Source organism: Lepisma saccharinum, chromosome 9 (genome assembly GCF_977018435.1).
Source record: "Lepisma saccharinum chromosome 9, izLepSacc3.1, whole genome shotgun sequence".
In the NCBI taxonomy this organism is placed as follows: Eukaryota; Metazoa; Arthropoda; class Insecta; order Zygentoma; family Lepismatidae; genus Lepisma; species Lepisma saccharinum.
Window position 1 is genome coordinate 56,112,336 of NC_139237.1, and position 6,055 is coordinate 56,118,390.

A 6,055-nucleotide genomic window follows, 5' to 3' on the forward strand; every position below is an offset into this window, starting at 1 on the left:
TTTTTCATTTGCATTGCCTACAATTTTTACTAATTTCTAAACAATAGTGTCCCCAAGGCAACGTGTGGATTCCACAAGACAAAATACATCTTTTATCGTCATTCGGATCTAATGCTACTTTCCTAACTTTGTTTGTGGTAAGCACGTGGTCTACGCTTTGTATCCTTGTCTCCAAACGTAGAATCCTCGACTGTGAATAGAGGCAATTGATGTAATCCTCGAACACAAGCTTGTTTTTCACGGTATTTTTACCAACACCTTTGGCTTTTTTGGTGATGCTGGTTTCTGTTTTCACCACATACATTTTGGAACGTAAGCCGGCGAACTCCAGAATGATTTCTCCGTTGCATTCATCCTTCATTTTACCAAGCACTTTTTTATTGCGAGAAGGGAGATCAAATCTGTTTGGTTGAGGGAAGGAAGATGTGTCGAAATGATCAATCATTTTCGGTTGTTTCAAATTGTTGTAGAGGTCAGATGTCTGTACGGAATAAATAAAACTGTCCGTGTCCGTGTACAAAAGTGTTATATTTTCATTATAGAAGGGTTTCATGACATTATAATGAAATTCAAACATATGCAGTTTAGATAAATCCAAAACCGTCGCCCCCACGTAGATTGGTTTCTTGAACTTGATTATTTTTTTATCCATCACAAACAGGGTCAGGTTTTCATCATATATATTTCGTGATTTGAATGTCGGCGATGCTATCAATTTTCTACATTTATTTGAATCGAGAACTAATCGCACGTCCACGTGCTTCCTGACGTTCTCCATTGTTTTTCCGTAAACAGCATTATTCATGAGTTTAAAAAAATCTTTATCTAAATCTGACGTGGCGCGTGTTCTATGATACGTATTTTTTTCAATGTAAGGTTTTAACCACTCGGAATGTTTGAATTTCATTATTCTTCTCACATTTACTACTTGAACTCCCTTCTCAATTAAGAATTGAAGATTTTTGTAATGGAGAACGTATCTCTCTTTCCTATCCAATGTTAACAGAAGCTTACGTTGATTTGAATCAGGAGAACATTTTAGTTCGGGTGCAGGAGGTAGATCTTTGAAGTAATCGTGTAGATGGTCGGGGAATTCGAGGTCCACCTCTATAAACAAGCCAAATTCACAGTCGTTGAAATTATTAATGTTAATGGAAGTGGTATCCACCCATTCGAACCCGCCGTAAGGAAGTTTTTGTATCATAGCATGTCCGTATAAATTATTTGCATCCACATAAAATATGTATTTCGATTGTTCGTTAGGATCGTATTCTTCTGTCATGTGAACGTTATTTGCTTTTGCATGTCTCTGTACGCATTGCACCATTCCACCTCGTATCCCTCTCTCGATAAAATATAACATGTCCACGTCCGGTATCAATTCGAGTTTTATTTTTGTCTGTAATAACATGGCAGACCACGCTAAGCCCGAGAGACCGTAAAAATATGCAGGATCTAATTTGTAAATATTCGCCGACGTTTTCCTGAATGCTTGAAAAACATCCGCGAGTATTGTCACGTCCAGTTTTAAGTAGGCATCGTGATAATCGCCGAGTGTCCTACATCCTAATTTGTCCCACATCCGTTGCGCGTGTTCGTATTCATCGTCCGTGATTCCTTTCTCTCTCAGTCGACTGTAAAATTCTTTTTGAGGTGGGAGGGTGTCGTCGTTAAATTTAGAATTATCACTGACATATTCGTAAGGATAAATACCTTTACGTCTAATCATTTCTATGTCTACGGTGGGAAAATTAGCTCTCGTTATTCTAAATTGTTCAGCCGAAAGTTTGCTTGCAAGAGCGTCCAAGCTCGCAGATAAAAATCTGTAAGAATCTAAAAATCTCATCTCCACAGTTTCGTTTGTTCCCGGAATCAATACTCGCTTGCTGACACTGATGTACCTTTCTTCATTCTCTGCTAGAATATTTACTTTTTGTCTATCATATCCAAGATTCCGTATTAAGAGATGGAAGTCGTAACCGCTGCCATTATGAAGGTATATGGGGACAAACGTAGGTTTTTGGATCTTTAGATTACACGTGTTACAGATTCCACCGATGTAGTTTCCGGTGAAGTGATTATGGTGAAATACTTTCCGGTTCTCGTCGGTGAAACGTTGATCGCACACCAGACACGTTTCAATGTTATTGTGAGATTGAAGTTCATCGCTGGATAATGGAAGCATTGGTTTCGATTCGCGTAAGAGGCTGCCAATGGTCTCAACCTCTTCAACCATCTTTTCAAAAAAATGTTTGATTACGTCTGGTCCTCGGTAAACATACGGTTCATCTATCCTATCCTGTCGCACGACAACATATCCGAAACTCGAGGCTTCGTGCAACTGATACGGTGTTGTGGAAGAAAGTTCGGGATCTGGTTCGCAGTACGACAACGGTTTGAGAAAAGACTCAAAATCAGCAATGATGATTGCGGGATGTTCTAACAATGCCTTGTGCATTTTGAATTCTTCGACCTCTTTTGATTTCGGCATCAACATGCGAGTCGGTCTGTTGTCACCGCAATAAATTTTATGTTCGGCCAGTTTCTCGATAGCAATTTGACGACTATGAAGATTTTGATGATCACGTCGGTCACGATCGTCGAACGTGGTTAGGCATCTCGGGCAAACTTCGATGCAATGTTCATGCTTGGTTGTTTGGCTTCCTAGTAATCGAGACATTGAACGAATTAGCGTGTAGTGATGAACACTGTCGTTTGAAATTAGAAGAAGATTTATTACACAAGCATCGTCATCGTCGATATCGCTTATCCTGACGGGATGCACGAGATATTTATCTGACGTGAAGGAATATACATTAATAGCGATGCGTTTTCCTGCACGATTTTCGAACTTTGTTATATCCGACAATGTCACCGGGTATTCAATGTCAGACATTACACTTTGAAAGTCGGTCTCGTATTGTTTGTAATTAGAAACCCGTTCTGGATGATTTGACCAATGAACAGGATGCAGTGCAGCCAATATACACCAAAGGAAACACTTGTTATCGCTGTTCTGTATATTTAACACAGCCCTCTTGTGTTGAATGTTCGGTGGAAGAGGAACGTAGCTGGAAGCGCGAAGAGGCGAGAATTGGTTCACGTAAACGGTTAACGTGTGAGGACTTCCACACAGAGACCATCCCGACCCTTTAGCCTCGAAATCGTCGTGTTTCTTAACCAGCTCGTTGGAAACTTTATAATAGAAGTTGTCCAAATTTTCGACGTCAGCAAAATAAAGTGTCTGGTTTTTTGTACGATGATAAAAAATACTCGTTGTGCCATCAACTTTCTCGTATTCAGAAAACAGAACAACGTATACTTTTATAGAGTTGTTTTCAAGTTTATATTTCAAAATATTTAGTACAGATGTTTTCGTTTCGTTCAAGAAACTTAGAATGTCACGGCCTGGTTCTGACTTAATTGAAAAATTCTGGAGTTGGTCGTTAAATGCAGATCTAATTGGTTTGCATTCATTAGATAATTTAATTTGCTTGGAAGTGGAAGCTTCCGTTTCTGAATTATCGATTTTCCTTTTCGATGCTTGTCCGGTCGATGGTTTGCAAATTTTGAGGTGTTTACTTAAATTTGTGATGCTAATCATCTTTCCGCATCGAGCACAAGGCTTAGAAGGTAACGAACGATTAATTCTCGAACCTGTTTCGCTACATCTTGCCCTGTGCTTGCTAATATTAGTTTTAGATATTAATTTTTCGCAAGTAACACATTCGATCAAACTGGTGGATTCCATTATGCTTTCTCCAAAATCACAGAAATCAAAAAGTCTAGTATATAGCGATACAATTTTCAGGTATGTTATTTATATAGAATTTCTTGGGTGCGAATACAAAACTGAAAAATTCAATGTACTGTGAATACAATTTTCAAGTATGTTATTTATATAGAATTTCTTGGGGTGAATACAAAAACTCAAAAATTCGATGTACTGTGAATACAATTTTCAAGTGTGTTATTTATATAGAATTTCTTGGGGTGAATACAAAACTCAAAAAATTCAATCTACTGTAAATACAATTTTCAAGTATGTTATTTATATAGAATTTCTCGGGGTGATTACAAAAATCAAAATTCAACTTAACGTAAATATAATTTCCAGGTATGTTATTTTATATAGAATTTCTCGGGGTGATTGCAAAAAATCAAAATTCAACTTAACGTAAATACAATTTTCAAGTATGTTATTTATATAGAATTTCTCGGGGTGAATACAAAACTCAAAATCCGAGACAGTTCAGTTTTAATGTGTTCATATTTGAAAAAAAAAATTTTAAAAAAATGCAAAATACCCCGACAACGTTTCAGCTACTAGGACCTCATTACCATGAGCCTAATCCTAGTAAGCCACATACACACCTGTTCTTCGTATCGCATATGCTAGTAAGTCAGATGACATCATGGGAGAATCACATTTCCCCCAATGATCCCACCACAACAAACGTCGCACATGCTAGAAGAAACAGGATCAGGATATTTTATGCTAAATTTACGGCTGCCTGTATGCAGTTATAGGCAAATCATTAAAAGAGCGCTCTAATATATAATGATTTCTCCTACCATGTACCCTAACATACAATTTAACATAAGAAGTAAAATTTCGATTCGTCTATATATACCCAACAAAACTCAGAAACTGTCATACGCGAGAGCTATATATTTTGCAACAACTATAATTACCCAACACTAGCAACAAGAACAAAAAAAATATATCAATTACTTGTATAATATTAATTAGTAACTTTAGATAATATTAATTATTAGTTTTCAGTTGTAATTAATTTTAAAAAACAATTAATAACATGTTAGGTGATGATAACCAAGTGCAAAAAGCTTTCCTTTTTTTTTTTACACACAAACAAAGCACCACTTAGTTCACAAAACCTCTAACAGATGGCAGATAGTTACATGGTTCTAGTTAGGATGATGATTTTTGGGTTGTTGGATTGGGGTTGAAGAAGACTATTTGTTGTAATGACCACAGTTTTGTTTTTTTTTGTTTTTTTTTTTCTGTTCTCTTACGAGAATTAATATAGGTTTTCATAGACCCTCCAATTCATGACTTAGGAAAAATCTGTTTGCGGATTCATCACGTACACCTATACGTGAGAAAAAGTATGAATAGAACCTATGCTCGGAAATCCAAAATGGCGACCGGAAGTGGGGTTATCTTGGAAACGGTAAGTCTTAGGAAAAATCTGTTTGCGGATTCATCACGTACGCCTATACGTAAGTAAAATGTGAATAGAACCTATGCTCGGAAATCCAAAATGGCGACCGGAAGTGGGGTTATCTTGGAAACGGTAAGACTTAGGAAAAATCTGTTTGGTGATTCATCATGTACACCTATACGTGAGAAAAACTAAGAATATAACCTATGATCGGAAATCCAAAATGGCGACCGGAAGTGGGGTTATCTTGGAAACGGTAAGACTTAGGAAAAATCTGTTTGAGGATTCATCACGTACGCCTATAAGTAAGTAAAATATGAATAGAACCTATGTTCGGAAATCCAAAATGGCGACCGGAAGTGAGGTTATCTTGGAAACGGTAAGACTTAGGAAAAATCTGTTTGGTGATTCATCATGTACACCTATACGTGAGAAAAAGTATGAATAGAACCTATGTTCGGAAATCAAAAATGGCGACCGGAAGTGAGGTTATCTTGGAAACGGTAAGACTTAGGAAAAATCTGTTTGCGGATTCATCACGTACACCTATACGTGAGAAAAAGAATGAATAGAACCTATGTTCGGAAATCCAAAATGGCGACCGGAAGTGAGGTTATCTTGGAAACGGTAAGACTTAGGAAAAATCTGTTTGCGGATTCATCATGTACGCCTATATGTGAGTAAAATATGAATAGAACCTGTGGTCGGAAATCCAAAATGGCGACCGGAAGTGAGGTTATCTTGGAAACGGTAAGACTTAGCAAGAATCTGTTTGGTGATTCATCATGTACACCTATACGTGAGAAAAAGTATGAATAGAACCTATGCTCGGAAATCCAAAATGGCGACCGGAAGTGGGATTATCTTGG